Source organism: Symphalangus syndactylus, chromosome 5 (assembly GCF_028878055.3).
Source record: "Symphalangus syndactylus isolate Jambi chromosome 5, NHGRI_mSymSyn1-v2.1_pri, whole genome shotgun sequence".
In the NCBI taxonomy this organism is placed as follows: Eukaryota; Metazoa; Chordata; class Mammalia; order Primates; family Hylobatidae; genus Symphalangus; species Symphalangus syndactylus.
The window spans coordinates 123,645,228-123,662,730 of NC_072427.2; the positions used below are offsets into that span (position 1 = coordinate 123,645,228).

General features: G+C 40.4%; 1 long non-coding RNA gene across 1 annotated transcript in view; it reads right to left on the minus strand.

Annotated features, from left to right (window-relative positions):
* LOC129482747 (uncharacterized) overlaps window positions 1-17,503 on the minus strand; it is a 33,377-nt gene continuing 15,874 nt past the window's right edge. Inside the window, exons 2-4 of the long non-coding RNA XR_008657805.2 lie at window positions 1,737-1,965; window positions 1,505-1,633; window positions 1-347 (exon numbers count right to left, since the gene is read on the minus strand). This is a non-coding gene — a long non-coding RNA (uncharacterized lncRNA). The remainder of the gene's footprint in view (window positions 348-1,504; window positions 1,634-1,736; window positions 1,966-17,503) is intronic.

Genomic DNA, 17,503 nt, shown 5'->3' on the forward strand with positions numbered 1-17,503 from the left:
AATAGGGGCTTCCTTATCCTCAGTTGGTGAAGTGAGCCCTGCTGAAGTACAGAGAATCACTCATGATTTCAAAATAGGGCAAGGGTTACAATAGAATGAAACTGATTGGCTGGGCCTGCTTGCTCTCGTGAGAAGGCCACGCCAGTGTCAGGGACTGGGATCTGCAACAGAGGGTGAGGACTCCAGTGCAGCAAGAGGTCAGGAACAAGGCCAAGAGCCCTAGAAAAGGTGGTCAAGGCAATAGAGCAGGCTCCAGGGTGTCAGTGGGTCACCTGTAGTCAAGAGCGGGCTGGAGTCTGGAAGCCAAAGGGTCTGAAGCAGAAAGAAGTCATCAGCTCTCCCAACTCCTGGCAGAAACAAAGGTAGATCAAAACACAGCACCAGGAACCAGAAGTGAACCCAGCCCTAAGACAAAGACTGTTTGCTAAATGCTCTCTCACATGTTGACCCTAGGGAACTGTGTGTGTTGGTATATAGGAACTCTAGTTAACCTTCCTACCTATCCAGAGGTAGGACTGGAGTTAGAGGGTGTTAACCCATCAGTCTTGGTGTGAGAAACCTCATTTTAAATAAACAATTGTATAAAGGTAATGAGTGGGTACTGATTTCAAATGCCATGTGAAATAAAGGTATTCGCTTTCTCATCACTCATAGAAATTGACCATGAATATTGTAAAATTGACTGTGGTGATGGCTGCACAAACTCAGTGACTATACTAGACATCACTGAATTGTACCCTTTAAATAGGTGAATTGTATTATATGTGAATTATATCTCAATAAAGCTATTTTTAAATTTTAAAAAGAAAGAAAAGAGAAACTGACCATGATTGGCTACTCTTTAATATCTAGAGGATGGGGCCTATGAACTTCTCCCCATGTTCAAAATCTGTACCCCATCTGCCTCCCAGTGAACATAAGGTTTCAACAGTGAGAACTGATTCCTCCGTATCATTCTATTGCTTCATCTAACCGTCAAGCTACTCTGAGATCCCCAACTCCCAGGGTTAAGAAAGAGAAATGGTGGTTAAGAAAACGTGCTACTTGTCCGTGGAGTGTTTAGTGCATAGGCATTAAAGGCTGTGGAATGGCCCGGCGCGGTGGCTCATGCCTGTAATCCCAACACTTTGGGAAGCTGAGGTGGGTGGATCACCTGAGGTCAGGAGTTCAAAACCAGCCTGGCCAACATGGTGAAACCCCGTCTCTACTAAAAATATAAAAATTAGCCAGGCATGGTGGCTAATCAGGAGGCTGAGGCACAAGAATCACGTGAACCCAGGAGGCAGAGGTTGCAGTGAGCTGAGATCGCACCACTGCACTCCAGCCTGGGTTACAGAGTGAGACTTCGTCTCAAAAAAAAAAAAAAAAAAAGTCTGTGGAAAACCAAGTTGTGGAATCCATATATTATATACATAGAAAAAGCCTAAGCAAAGAAAAAAAGTTTAGCAGCAATTAAAATGCTAACAGCAGTGTAAGAGAAAGGGGAGAATGATTTTTCTCTAACAATTTGTATTCTAATGTTTCTTTGCCTGTCAAGAGATGCCATTCTGTGGTTTTTAATGATGAATTATTCTGGAGAGACAACACATTCAGCTCAGCTCAGAGAACTTGCTCTGTGAGACGTGCTTTTTTCCTGTGACAAAAGGAATCCAGGGAAATATGAAAACTTAGGGTGCTTGTAAGAGCTAAAAGAAGAGAAAAAAATAGCAGGGGCATAAGGGAGCAAATAAAGTTACCTTTTGTTGTTCTTGTTCAGAGTTTTTGTCTGTTTTTTCAATTATATAAAAAAAAAAGTCAATTGGAGATTATAGCTATGTAGCACAACCTGACTTATCTTCGCATATCTTGGCCTCTTCTACTGGAAAATATTTTCTTTGTGAAAATACCAAATACAGCTGCTACTCTCTCCCTCTTAAAGGAATATCTTGTACCAAGTGAGCTGGAGTGAATTCAACAGTATCTTATCTGCAAGGAGAATAGCAAAATAATACAAATGGAAATAATACAGACACAAATAAAAACATTTATGTGGACATAACCAGCTTAACGTGAAGGACAAATGTTACCTTGTCCTCCAGCATTGGGAAAGGAGGTAGGGTCTGGTATGGGGTGGTTTATTCACTTCTGGCTCGGCAGGTAGATTTTGATCTGCTTGAAATGAGCAGATGGTGCAATGGAAGGAGTCATGAAAACTGAACTGTCATTTTGCAAATGAAAAAACTAAATCCCAGAGAAGCGATGACTTATCCAAGGGCATATCGGTGGCAGAGTCAGAATCAGACACCACGTCTTAGCCTTGTAGTCCAGCACCAGGCTTTTCAGAAGCAAACCCAAACCTGACTCTAGAGAAGACCTGGTTCTCATCTCTCCTCAAGATTCCTTTGAAACAAACTGGATCCTAATCTGGATTTCTTTTCCCAGAGATGCTTGGATTCAGAGGAGAACCAGGTCCGGCCTGCCCCTCTGGAGCCGGGCCAAAGCTGAGCAGCAGTTTGGGAGGGCCTGAGGGGTTCAGTACTTGGGCAGATCTAGCTAAGTAGTCTCTGGATCTTTCCACATTTCAGTTTTCAGGAGCAACAGCACCAACTCCCCTCAAAAGTAGCAAACATGAATAGCTAAGGCACAGGTATAACACTAGTGGTCCCAAATCATTGTCACATTCATTAAATACCAGCATACTGGTCATTTGAGAGACAGAACTGGGGAAGATCCTGGTCCACTGTCTGATGACAGCTTTGTGTCTGGGTATGATCCCAAGAAGGAAGCATTCATTCAGGGAACACAAAGGGGGCCTGTGTGGAAGGTAGAACTGGAAGAAGGTAGCATTGTACCTAAGGAAGCTCTGGATGGCTTCTCTTGAGAGGCAGGCTGGAAGAGTATAGGAAGGAGGAGTGCTTGGTGACAGAGTCTTGGAAAGAGAAGGTGAATGCTAACTTCTCTCTACTTCCTGCTATTTATCAAGCTGAGAGCTACAAAATGTTCTATAACTTCAGCAATATTTTTTCTAGCACATTTGAAGTGTGTCTTACAGTACAAAATCAAAATCAAATAACGACAAAAATCAAAATGTCTTTATCTGTTGTCTTTCTGAAGAGCAGCAGGTCATGTATTACATTGAGAGTTTTAGCAGATTCTTCTGATATTTTGATAAGGTTTAACCAAGCATTCATAGATAACTGAGTTATTCATGTTGTAACAGAATTGTTTTCATATGAAAATTCCAGAATCATCATTTAAAAGCATTTTTTAAAATAGAGTACACCAACTCTCCACTGAAAGTGTAGCTCAATTGATAAGAAAATATTTGTTTTTTTTTTGTTTTTTTTTGTTTTTTAACTAGAAGTGACTTTAGAAATTATGTAACCTAATCCGCTTATTTTAAAAGTGCTTCTGGCCAGGCACAGTGGCTCACACCTGTAATCCCAGCACTTTGGAAGACCAAGGCAGATGGATCGCTTGAGCTCAGGAGTTCAAGACCAGCGTGGCCAACATGGTGAAACGCCGTCTCTACAAAAAATACAAAACCTAACTTGTCATGGTGGTGAGTGCCTATAGTCCCAGCTACTCAGGAGGCTGAGGTGGGAGTATCATGTGAGCCTGGGCGATCGAGGCTGCAGTGAGCCGAGATCACACCACTGCATTCCAGCCTAGGTGACAGTGAGACCCTGTCTCAAAAAAAAAAAAAAAAGTTTATTAGTATTGTTTAGAAAAATCCTAAAGCATACTCTTCACAACCTAAAGATAGATGGACTGGGCATAGTGGCTCACACCTGTAATCCTAACACTTTGGGAGGTGGAGGCAGGAGGATCAGTTGAGGCCAGGTGTTTGAGACCAGCCTGGTCAACTAGTGAGGCCTTGTCTGTAGGAAGGAAGGGAAGGGAAGGGGAGGGAAGGGGAGGGAAGGGGAGGGAAGGGGAGGGAAGGGGGGGAAGGGGGGGAAGGGGGGGAAGGAGAGCGAGGGGAGGGAAGAAGAGGGGAGGGGAGGGGAGGGGGAAAAGCTAGAGGCTCGTGCCTCAGGAGTTCAAGACTGTAGCAACCTATGATCATGCTCCCACACTCCAGCCTCGGTGACAGAGCAAGACCATGACAAAAAAAAATGTGTGTGTGTGTGTGTGTATATATATATATATAAATATATAAAATATGTATATAATATATATTATATATATTTGGAGGTTTTATTTAAAGCCATAATAAAGCATATTTCAAATTTGTATCACTGAAAAATTGAACTTATTTTATTATTTGACAAACCAAACTAATGTTTATGAAGTTACAAGAAATCATCTCTAATTCATGAGCTTAATCTGATTATTCTGGAAATATTTTTAGACAGTAAAACATCTGTCACTACTTACATTATCTTATTGGAATAAAAAACATGTGTTTCAGATACTTAAAAAACAAAACACGTGTGCATATATATGACTTTTATGTGTCATTTAAAAATAAAAGTTAAATACTTCAGATGGGTTCACATGAGAAATGTTTATTTATTTAAGACGGGATCTCACTCTGTCCATCAGGATGGAGTACAGTGGACCAATCATGGCTCACTGCAGCCTTGAACTCCTGGGCTTAAGCCATCCTTCAATCTCAACCTCCCAAGTAGCTGGGACTACAGGTATGCACTACCAAGTCCAGCTAATTTTTTTAATGTTTTGTAGAGATGGGGTCTCACTATGTTGACCAGGCTGGTCTCAAACTCCTGGCCTCAAGTGATTCTCTGGCCTTGGCCTTCCAAAGTGCTGGGATTACAGCCATGAACCACCATGCCCAGCTGAGACATTTTTTAAATAGATTAAATAATTTTATCTTCACTATCCTATTTTTTTTTATTATTTTAAACTGGAAAAGAAAGATGACTCCTACTGTTAAAATCCTTAAATGTTTTCTCAGTATATTTCAAAGGCAGGAAGATAAACTTAGGTGTCTAATACACTGAATCTAGAATAAATATTTAAATATTTCCATAAAGTGGGCTAGCTGATGAAAGCAATAAAGTAAAATTTACCAGTAATTGATATAAAATTTTATATTGAGTTCCAAAATATTTTGCATCACTTGGAATTTTTAGTGTAGACGAGAGAAGACTTAGCGGGGAGAAAATAGCTGTTTTCAAGTATTTAAAATGTATTCAGAGAAAGAGAAATTGGCTTTGCAAGGTGTTGCTTTAAAAGTTAAAATTAGGAGCCCGGTGGGAAGTAGATATTGGCTATAATGAGAAATAACTTATTTTAATTACTGCTATAGGCAGAGGAATGGGCTGCTCTGTAAATGGCAACCTTTGCATAAGAGATTTTTTTGGTAGCAGTTGTGTTACTATCTTACTCCCTATGGTTTAAGGAAAATAAGCTAACCATTACCCCAGCACCCAACCCCGCTTTTGAAGGCCAGCATGGTGGCTTATATATAATAGACCCTCCACAAATATTTTTGAGTAAGTGAACTGATTATGGCCTAATTATTGCTACATATCAGTAAAATTATGGAAATATAACAAATTAAAATCAAAGTATGTAGTTAATCTGATAAAAGACATTTTAAAAAACTAATGAAGGCCGGGAGAGGGGGCTCACACTTGTAATCCCAGCACTTTGGGAGGCTGAGGCAGGCAGATCACTTGAGGTCAGGTGTTTGAGGTCAGCCTAGACAAAAGGGCGAAACCTCATCTCTGCTAAAAATACAAAAATTAGCCAGGTGTGGTGGCACGCACTTGTAATCCCAGCTACTCGGGAGGCTGAGGCAGGAGAATCGCTTGAGTCCAGGAGGTGGAAGTTGCAGTGAGCCGAGATCTTGCCACTGAACTCCAGCCTAGGTGACAGAGTGAGACCCCACCTCAAAAAAAAAAAGGATGAAACATTTATAATCTTTTTAACTTAAGCATTTCTTTTAGTGTTGAAAAAAAAATTTTTTTTTTTTTTGAGACAAGGTTTCGCTCTTGTTTCCCAGGCTGGAGTGCAGTGGCACGATCTCGGCTCACTGCAACCTCTGCCTCCCGGGTTCAAGTGATTTTCCTGCCTCAGCCTCTCAAGTAGCTGAGATTATAGGCTCCCACCACCATGCCCGGCTAATTTTGTGTATTTTTAGTAGAAACGGGATTTCACCATATTGGCCAGGCTGGTCTCAAACTCCTGACCTCAGGTGATCCACCTGCCTCGGCCTCCTGAAGTTCTGGGACTACAGGCGTGAGCCACTGTGCCCGGCCAATGTTGAAAATTTTTTTGACTTTTATTTATCCACGTTACTTTGAACTTAAGGTTGTGTGCAGATTATTAAATAAAAGTCTTACAGCAAATGCCTGCTGGACTGTGAAAGAGTATGTTTTACAACAAAGCCATATTTAGTTTTAGCCCAGCTAAGAAACCAATCAACCCAGAGCATCACATGACACAGTTTAAGATACGCTGTAGCTAGGGATGGTACTTTTACTACTGGAAAAACATAACCATGGACATCAGCTGTTTGATTTGTTTTTTTTTTTTTTTTTTTAAGACAGTGTCTCCCTCCATTGCCCAGGCTGGAGTGCAGAGGTGCAAACGTGGCTCACCACAACCTTGACACCCCCGGCTCAAGTGATCCTCCTGCCTCAGTCTACCCTGCAGCTGGGGCCACAGGTGTACACCACCAAGCCTGGCTATTTTCTTTTTTTTAATGTAGAGATGTGGTGGGAGGGTGTCTCAGTTTGTTTCCCAGGCTGGTCTCGAACTCCTGGGCTCAAGTGAGCCTCCTGCCTCGACCTCCCAAAGTGTTGGGATTACAGGTGTGACCCCCGCCGTACTCAGCCCCGTTTGAATTTTTTTAAAGCAATCCTTTCCTTCTTGACCATAGAGGAGGGAAAGTAACTCAGGTTCACCAATACATACATACTTACATAAGTATTGGAACCATTAACTAAAATAAGAAAAAATAGCAAGTTAAGTTCTAGAATTCTTCCACCCACAGCATATTCAAAACAAGCAAACAAAATATTCTGTTCTGATTCTTGCTTCTTTTTAACCTATATTCTTGGTTAGGCCTTAGACATGGTAAAAAAGAAGCATTCTTTCCTCTTCCTTTAGTTCTTTGTCCTACAGTATTAAGGTCTTCCTGACTTCATCCCCCGTGCCACCTTTTTAAATTAAAAATTTGAAGGCATTTGTCCATCCTACTTGAATGTCATTGTTTAAAATTATAAACTGAAGATTTGCAAATTCCTTAAAGTGGAATTTAAGAAAATCTTTAACATTTCATAAGTCATATCGTAGTCAATGTCCTATTTTCAGGACATTGTCTGCTTTTTTCCAGAGCAGACAAATTCCCCGGAGTTATGCAGCGTGCCAGACCATCCTCCTTTTTATTTAATTATTTCGAAGTATGAAAAGCTTTTTCATAGCACCCCCACAAAATCTGTTATACCAAGCACCATAAGAAGTCACACATAGCATTGAGCTCAACACAATGCCTGTGATTGTAACTCCCCTCCTCGGCTTTTTGCCTCTCCGCTCCTCAGGCCTGTAACTTGTACGCTTTATCTCTTCTGAATGCAGGCTTAACACTAACATACCCAGCAACCACACACAGCTTCCTGCACCCACCTCATAGTGGTGGGCTGTTGTTCCTTCAGCATGAGTATCCAGCTATGGAAGACAGGAGATTACATTTTCTTTGGTTGCCTATGAACTAGTTCTGTCATGAGATGCTAGGCAGGGCCATGCTTGCATAGCACTGCCAATTATTCCAAGGCCAGAGTGGTCCATTTTGGTAGCTATCTCTCAAAATACAACTGGCTGAAACTTAATGACTGCCTTCAGCAAGGATTTCATTCAGATACCTACCCAGGGATACTTTGACAATTTAAAAGCTTCACCAACAAATCTATTGCTGATGGTTAGGTTTTCTATGGGTGTTTATGGAGAATTTTCTTGTTTGTTCACTTTTGTAATTTGGTAAAACTTGCTTTAAAAATGCTCCCAGCTGGGTGCAGTGGCTCATGCCTGTAATCCCAGTACTTTGGGAGGCCAAGGCGGGCGGATCACCTGAGGTCAGGAGTTTGAGACCAGCCTGGCCAACACGGCGAAACCCCATCTCTACTAAAAATACAAAACAAAATTAGCTGGGCGTGGTGGCGGGTGCCTGTAATCCCAGCTACTCAGGAGGCTGAGGCAGGATAATCCTTGTCACCCAAATAATATCCTCCCTTGAACCTGGTAGGCGGAGGTTGCAGCAAGTTGAGATTGTGCCATTGCATTCTAGCCTGGGCGACAAAGCAAGACTTCATCTCACAAAAAAGAAAAAAAAATGCTCCCTACCGTTATCTCAGCAAGACTTCGTCTCACAAAAAAGAAAAAAAAATGCTTCCCACCAGTGTTCTATGCCATAGCATAGAACATTTGGCCTTGGATCACTGACAAGTCCCAATGTTGACTGAGGGTCATTCAGTCAACCTATCACATCTGATTCAAGCCAAGTGTCAGCCTCCCAGGTAGATCTGAGTGGCTGTGTTTCACCAGTTTCTGTCTCACAGATCCTGTTAATCAGGTAACTGACTCTGGCCCCTCAGTTGTAAGAAAGTTCAGACTTACATTTGTGACCCAGCTCTGGCAAGTATGTAGGACTTTAAGGCACATGTACTAATCTCATGGCAGGCTTTATTATTTTTTTCACTATATTTCTTTGTTACAACTCTGTCATGGGTGTTTTATGTATTTTTGCAAACCACCTAAAGTTCTGGTTTAAGTCAATAATTTAATCATTATTATACTTATTAGTAATCTGATCATTTTAAATCAATTAATTTATCATTCCATACTGAACAGAAAGTGTTCTGATTGAGTGCTGTCACATTGAAGAGCCATTCTTATTCATAGGTATCTGTTTAAAAGTTATGTAGACTGGGCTGGTGCAGTGGCTCATGCCTGCAATCTCAGCACTTTGGGAGACCAAGGTGGATGGATCACCTGAAGTCAAGGGTTCGAGACCAGCATAGCCAACATGGCGAAACTCTGTCTCTACTAAAAATACAAAAATTAGCCAGGTGTGGTGGCGTGCACCTGTGATCCCAGCTACTTGGAAGGCTGACACAGGAGAATCGCTTGAGCCTGGGAGGCGGAGTTTGCAGTGAGCCGAGACCACGCCACTGCCCTCCAGCCTGGGTGACAGAGCAAGACTCCATCTCAAAAAAAAAAAAAGATGTAGACTGCTGCTTTCTGGGATATTTAAAAGTCCATCATCAATTACCTCCTTCTGCCATTCATTTCTTACTTTTTGTTGAAGGAGAATTGAAAAGGCAATCGGGAGAGTCCATGTCAAAAGGAAAGAAAAGACTACATGAGGCACACGAAGTCAAATTCATTTAAATGTTTTCAGAAATATGTCATGTATATTTAAAATAATATACACATTGTTTTACTGAACTAGGATTCTATTGTTCTGGGTGAATTACTAGAATTCTTACACAAGTTGATAGGAACTAGAGGCTGAGCAGACTTGATATGATATCTAGTAAATAAATTAAAGATATTAAATTATATTACACAGAAGAAAGTAGGTTATGTCCTATATGAAATTTAATCTCAAATTATTTTCTCTTTTAATTGTCTAAGCCTTTTACAATATTATTTTGTTTGGTGAATGACTTAAGAGTTTAGATCTGCTTTTGGTTAGGAAGTGACTGAGATGTTTAGTGGAGAAAGGAGGAAGAGTAACAGGTCATTGCTACTTGGTAGTAGAATAAAAGAATGGTGATGAGCTCATCACCATCAGGCATGTTTATATAGAAAAGTCAGTCTTTTGTAAGATAATTTGCTAGCAAAATTATCATTGAAAAGAATTTCTTGTAGCCAGTTCAACAGAATAGTATTGTTGAAGACTCTCTAAACTGTATTCTTTTGTATATAGAAACGAATCTTTCTTATAATGTTGTGCAAATATATATATTTTTTCTACAACATATTAATAATATATAATATATACTTCTATGTATACAAATATATACTTAGCATTTCCTCACTTCTATTGATAAAGGCACAATAAGTTAAATAAAAACGGTGACAATTTGGTGGAGAATAAAATTTCAAGGTGAATCTCAGTCTGTTTCCACCACAGCCTACCTTCCTGTGGGTCACCTTGAATGATGAGGCCCTGGTGGATTTGAATTTAAAATGAATTGACTCTCACCAATTATTTTGGGATGTTTATACAATCTTCAAACTCTTTTGATTAACTGACATCTATCTGGTCTTCACTGTGTAGATGTAGCAGAGCTAAGACTAGAATTTACCAATCTTGGTAGTTGTTGCTTTCTGTTCTTGATTGATTATCCAGGAGGAAGCAAATCTTGATCTTTCACATTACTGCTTGTTAACTAACACTATATATTCAGCTTATCTCTAGTTTTCTATAATTTCTCTGGTCTAATTACTTTAACTTTTCCCCTCATTCCTTGCTTAGAATTAAAAACTTTAACTTGGTTGTGTAAACTGACATTGCACAATTTCTTCTATTTCAAAAAATAAATTCTCTACAATCTTACCTCGTTATCTATTACACACTTTGCTGAAGGTAAAATAAACATCTTAAAAAGTGCTTGAGTGCAATGCTCAGTCTCCTCATGCATTTTGGTACAATCTAATTTTATTAGAAGCTATTTTTCACACAAAATCTCAACTACTATTTCTCGCTCAAGAAACTCCAGTTATTCTTTCATCTATAGACCCTGAGTTTACTTTTGATAAAAAGGCAGCATTTTGTTGGCTCTAATTAGGTTTGGCTCAACCCATTAGCTTTGCTAACAATAAACTAATTGTCGGTGAAACTTGTGTTTTATCTGTCACCCTCTCCCCTCCTCCATTTTCTAGCTTAGTGTGGGGACAGGAACAGGCGCAGCTGACTTGAAATGAATTATTTTGTCTTTCTGAGCCTCCGTTTTCTCATTTGCAAATACACCCATCTTAGGATTGCTGAGCAAAATTGATCCCAATTCCTCCAAAAGAATCAGCACTCAATAAATGTGAATGTCCTTGCCCTCAGAGAAGGATCCTGTAGGAAATTACACCAGCAAAGCAAAGTCACTGGAAAGCAGTAAGTCATCTCTTCGTCTGAGTTTTACATCCAGGCTTTGACACACAATAGACGGTGGTGGTGGTGGTGGTGGTTTTTTACTAGTCAAGTGCAGCAGTGAGAGGTGGAGAAAGAGTAGAACAAGGAGTTCAAGTTGTAGCTGACTGCAAACAATCAACAGGACTCACTCCCTGTTTTACCGTTAGCCCACAATACATGTTTTGAAAAATCACTCTCCCAAACCATTTTCAAAAACTTAAAGAAGAAAGCCCACATTGAAGCCTGGGGAAAATTGTTTAAATTTGTCCCCTCATTTAAGATTAACCTCTAGCTCAATATCGTAATGATGATAAATTCATTCTCAAAGCATTTTGCACTTTTCCTTTATAACATTTATCACGATTATAACTAAATGCCTTGATCCTTGGTATTATGAACTCTATCTTGAAGAGAGGAACTGTGTCTGTCTTGGCAACTTCTATATCTCCAGTTGACATACAATAGGTGATCTTAATAAACATTTGAAGAGTCAGTGAGTGAGTGCAGTAGTCTGTGTTTCTGTTTAAAGCAGTGCCTCTGAAAGGCTGTAAGTGAATCCACTTTAAATCCATTTTCCCCCCAATAACTTGTGGTAAAATTATCACCAATGCCTTCTCCCCATTTCAGCCTGCTCTTCACTTGTCATTATCTCATTAAAAGAACCTGTTTCTCATTGATCTTCCTTCTGCTCTGTAAATAAATGCTTTGGGGAGATAGGCTAAGGGTCAGAGAAGAAATTTAAAGAAATGCTACTGGCTGAATTATTTTATTAAGGCAAAATTTCACATATGAAAAGTTTGTCCTTATATTTTTGTGTAATAATGTTAGATTTTCACTTGTTGCAACTTCATTAAAAACATATGCACTGATATCTACCCGGGACACTCCGTAAGGGTGCTTAAAACATTTTCCTAAAAGAGCAAAAACCATATTTTTTGCCTAAATTTCATTTTAGCTTCTTTCTAATTCTAAGCAAAAAGAGTATTTGCTACAACTATACCTCACATTTTTTACTCAGTATTTAACTAAAAATTTATTGTAAAATCTGTCTTCAAATCCATCAGTAGAAAAGGAGAAAGGATTTAATATTTCTGTAAAACTGTGGACTTGGAATGGAAAAAATGTATCATGAGTTTGAATTCTTCAACTGCTTATTTTTCTGGGGGAGGGCTGGAGGGATGGGATGGCCTTACTCTAAGAGTTATTGTGATAGGATCTTTTGACAAAGGCAGCTCTTTTTAAATTGTTTTTCAGGCCCTTATGGGTTGGGATAAGGACCTATGGGCTGGAACTTATGCAAACGGAACATTTAAGCTGGGGCTTTTTATATTTCCAGGACATTTCTGAAGAACATGAGAGTCTTTTGCTTTGCAAAACATAAAATTTCAAAAACAGTCTTCTAAACCTGCCTATGAGTAGTTCCCACCTTACCTCATTCTTTAAAACAAGATTTTCAACACACTTAAGAAGTACCTTAGAGTTTGTGAAGAATGCACATTCCATAGTTATGGAGCTGAGCTCTGGCATTGCATGTTAACCTGCAGGTTATGAGATTCTTACGTACATGATCAATATAAACTATGCTTTGAAAAAGGTTATTTTCAGATAGAAGTGGGCAACTGGGTTTCAATGACCTCCCCACTTTTCCTGTTTTTCCTTCTCCACTTCCACTCAGTCAGTGCCTCAGATTACTTTCTTAGACATTCTCCTTCCACTTCTCAACAGAGAGGCAGCCTATCCAGAGAAGGTCCGTGATAGAATTTGGTCTCCCACTCATCCTGTCCTCGATCCACACTCCTATCCTGCACTTCCTTTTTTAGCTCACTTGCTTATGACGGTTTCAGAATGGTTTTCTCTCCGACTTTGTTCCTTTGTCCACAGGCTCACCATTAATATTTCCCCAGGCATTTTGTTCTGGACCTCCGTGAACCACAATGACAATCTGAGAATGCATCTAGAGTGAGGTAATCATGGAAACCATATCCATGAGGCCCAGAAATGGGAAATAGGGTGTTTAGCTTAGAGGGAAGGGATGTCTTATGGAAGTTAACTTAGACTCATTCTGTGCGGTTCTATGAATCCTAACTACAACAACTGAGTAAAAGTTATGCAAAAGCAGATTTTGGCTGAGGAGCAAGGAAAACTTCCTAATGAAACAGTAGCTTTGCAAAGTTATAAAAACCCACTCACTGTGAGTGTTCAAATAGAAGATGGAGAATTTCCTGTAAGCGTTTGGGGAAGGAAAATATTCTATTAGTGAAGATCAGAATTATTCATTTGTTCATTACTCTATAAACATTTGTGTAGCACCCACTGTGTGGATGGTGCCCCAAACCGTGGTGATACAAAGATAAATAAGACTTATTTCATGTTTTGGAGGAGCTTAAGGTCTAGCAGAGAACCAGACATTTAAACAAAAACATTGCAATATAGTGTGTTGAGTGTAATAGTAGAAGAATGCACACAGCTGGCATCAATCACAGGCATGTGTGTGAGCAAGATTCAGAGATTCCAGCTCTCAGACTTTAAGCTGGAAGTCAGACTTTGTTACACTTTGACACCAAGTGGAGTAGCAATGAACTCCCCTCAACCCCTAAGCTTTGCCCGAGCTGCAGATTTGGGAGCAAAATATATATTTTGGTTGTTTTAAGCACTAAATTGTAAGGTGGTTTGTTAAGAAGCAACAAATAACTGGAACAAGGATGAAATGAATTAATTTATATAAAGAGCATAGAACAGTAATCTAGCACATGGTAAGTACTCAATAAATATTAAGCTACTATGGTTATTGTTTTATTATTACTTATCATTGTTGCAAAAGTGGTATTATTTAAAAAGCATTAGTATCAAAATCTGTTTCAATTTATTCAGCTTTATCATGCCATAAACTGTCTGCTCATATTTCCTGCCATTTCCACATGCTTTTCCTCTTTCTTTTGCCACTTCTGCATTGCCCATAGCCACATGGAGTATGTCTACAAAGAGCTAAGTATTTTGCATTTTCTATTTACCTTACCTGGAATATAGCAATACTCTCCTCCCTGGTCAAGCCACTTTCAGATTTTCCCTTCTGATCCATTCACTTACATGACAGCCAGAGAGAGTTTTTTTTTTTTTTTTTTTCAATTCAAACCTAACCACATCAGTTGCCTACTTACTATCTTTCAGTGGTTTCCCACTGTTCTTAGGATGCAGCCTCCAACCATAATTGTGGCTTCAAACCCTGTATGGTTGTCCCTTTGCTCACTCTCTCCCCCCTGAATCTTATCACCTTTACTCACTGTATTCCAACTAGCCTGGTCTGCCTGCACCTCCTCTCCTTTCTGCCTTAGGGTCCTGGAACACTGTTCCCTCTGGGCCCTAGGATCTTTGAAGAGCCTTTTTATTGAGTTAACTCCTCCTTGGCCTTCAGGCGTCACCTTAAATTTTACTTTCTTATGGAAGATCCTGAGCTCCATAGCACTTCATCAGTGGTATATAAATAATAATAATTATTATTAGTATTGTATAATTATTTGTTTAATGTCTGCCTCTACAAAGGCAGGGATGATTTCTCCACAGCCACATTCCCACCACCCTAGCACATAGGAAGCAAATGAGTGTCAAATTGACTCATTTCAGTGGGTTGTGCTTAGGTTCCTAATGTTTATAGATATATTAGATATACAAAATATGTATACGGTCATGGACCACTTAACAGTAGGGATATGTTCTGAGAAATGCATTATTAGGTAATTTTTTTACTGTGCAAACAGCATGGTGTGTACTTACACAAACCTAGATGGTATAGCCTACTACACTCCAGGGCTATACGGTATAGCCTATTGCTCTTCAGCTACAAACCTATACAACATGTTACTGTTCTGAATACCGCAGGCAATTGTAACACAATGATAAGTATTTGTGTGTCTAAACATAGGAAAGTACAGTAAAAATATGGTATAAAAGATAAAAAATGATACACCTGTATAGGACACTTATTATGATTGGATCTAGGAGGGTGAGTCAGTAAGTGAGTGGTAAGTAAATGAGAAGGCCTAGGAAATTATTGTACACAACTATAGAATTTATAAACTACCGTACACTTAGGCTACATTAAATTTACGCAAAATTTTTTTTCTTCAGTAATAAATTAACCTCAGCTCAATGTAAATTTTTTTATTTTATATAAAAACTAAACTTCTTTCAACTTTCTGACTCTTTTGTAATAACACTTATCTTTTTTGTTGTTGTTGTTGTTGTTTTTTTTTTGGAGATGGAGTCTGGCTCTGTCGCCCAGGCTGGAGTGCAGTGTCTCGATGTCTGCTTATTGCAAGCTCCGCCTCCCGGGTTCACGCCATTCTCCTGCCTCAGCCTCCCGAATAGCTGGGACTACAGGCGCCCGCCACCACGCCTGGCTAATTTTTTTGTATTTTTAGTAGAGACAGGGTTTCACTGTGTTAGCCAGGATGGTCTCGATCTCCTGACCTCGTGATCCGCCCACCTCGGCCTCCCAAAGTGCTGGGATTACAGGCGTGAGCCACCGCGGCTGGCCAATAATAACACTTATCTTAAAACACAAACGTTGTATGGCTGTACAAAAAATATTTTCTTTCTTTATATCTTTATTCTATAGGCTTTTTTCTACTCTTACATTTTTTAATTTTTTTTAACTTTTTAAGCTTTTTCATTACAAACAAAGACACAAACATACACATTAGCCTAGGCCTACACAGGGTCAGAATTATCAACATCACCATCTTCCACTTCCACGTCTTGTCCCACTGGATTGTCTTCAAGGGCGGATGACGCATGAAGCTGTCATTTCCTATGATAGCAATGCCTTACAGAATATCTCCTGGAGCACCTGCCTCAGGCTGTTTTACACTTAATTTTTTTTTTTTGTAAGTAGAAGTAAAGGTTTTCCAAACAAAAAAATCAATGCATGTGATTATATGGAAGTTAGAAAAAAGAAAAAAAAAATTTTAAAAACCAGAACCATGCCAAATGCTCCACGTATTTTATTGCATTTTGTCTTCACAATAATCTTGGCAGAAAAGCACTTTTAACTTAGGCACAGAGAAGTCACTAAGCTCATAAGGAGCAAGTTGGCATTTGAACCCAGTGACTCTAGGTCTGCGCTGTGAGAGTAACATTCAGAATCGGTGGTAATTCAGGCGAAGATAACAGTGGTCTGCCCTGAGACAAGCGCAGAGGGGTTGAGAACAGTGGACAGATTTGAAGAGTATTAAGGAGATAGGAATGAAAGGACTTGGTGATTGGCTAAAAGAAGTGAGGAGAAAGAAAGAAAGAAAAAGAAAGAAAGAGAGAGAGAAAGAAAGAGAAAAAGAAAGAGAAACAGAGAGAGAAAAGAAAGAAAGAAAAGAAAAGAAAAGAAGGAAGGAAGGAAAGAGAGAGAGAGAAAGGGAGGAAGGGAGGGAGGGAGGGAGTATTAGTCAGGATGCTTTGCAGTGCAAGGAACAGAAGCTCAAGACCAGCCTGGACAACCGAGCAAGACCCTGCCTCTACAAAAAAAATTAAAAAGAAAATTAGCCTGGCGTCGGGGAGCGGGCCTGTGGTTTAAGCTACACTGGAGGCTGAGGTGGGAGGATCGCTTGATCTCAGGAGTTTGAGGCTGCAGTGAGCTATGATCGTCTCTGCACTCCAGCCTGGGTGACAGAGGGAGACTCTGACTCTAAAAACAAAACAAAAATGATATAAACCAGAGGCAAAGCTGTTGGAAGGGAAGGTTCGGGGGATTCCAAGGTGTTTCTAAGGACAATTCTCAGCATGCTGGCAGTGCTGTGCCCCTCGTAGCCTCAGAATATCTGTTTCACTTTCTGGTGTCAGAAGCAGACTTTCTGCTCCTAAAGAGTATAAGCAGAGCTCTCCCAAAACTTTCTCCACACGTTGCAGCAACCTGCGCCATTAGGGACCTTACACGCATGCGTGTGGCCACCCTGGCGCATCTCCTCCTGCAATTGGCCACCCTCTGTGTCCAGGGATAAGCACGCTAGCGGCGGGGCCTGCCGTCGGTCGGGGAAAGGACTGGAAGAGGCCCTCTGAGCCCCTGGCAGGGGTTAGGGCGATGAGCCTAAAGAGTTCTGCGTCCTGGGTACACGGAGAGTGGTGTGGATGGGGGCCACAAGCTCCGCGTGGGAATGTCCCCTTGGTTCCAAGACACCACCCTTTACAGGGAAGGGCGCCGTTAGAGGAGTGCTAGGGAGTCCTTCTGCTACATCCCCTCGTGGCTTCCCAGAACCTCCCTCCCCACCCCTCACTCCCAGCGGAGTTTTCTTCAAGTCTCCGCAGCCAGGTGGAGCCACATGCCCTGGCCATAGATGCAAAGGGTTCTGGGAAAGCAAATGTCACCTTTTCTGCTTCTGCAGTGGAAGAGAGAGTACAAAGTAGGGGATGGAATATGAGATGGTTGTTGGGAAGGCA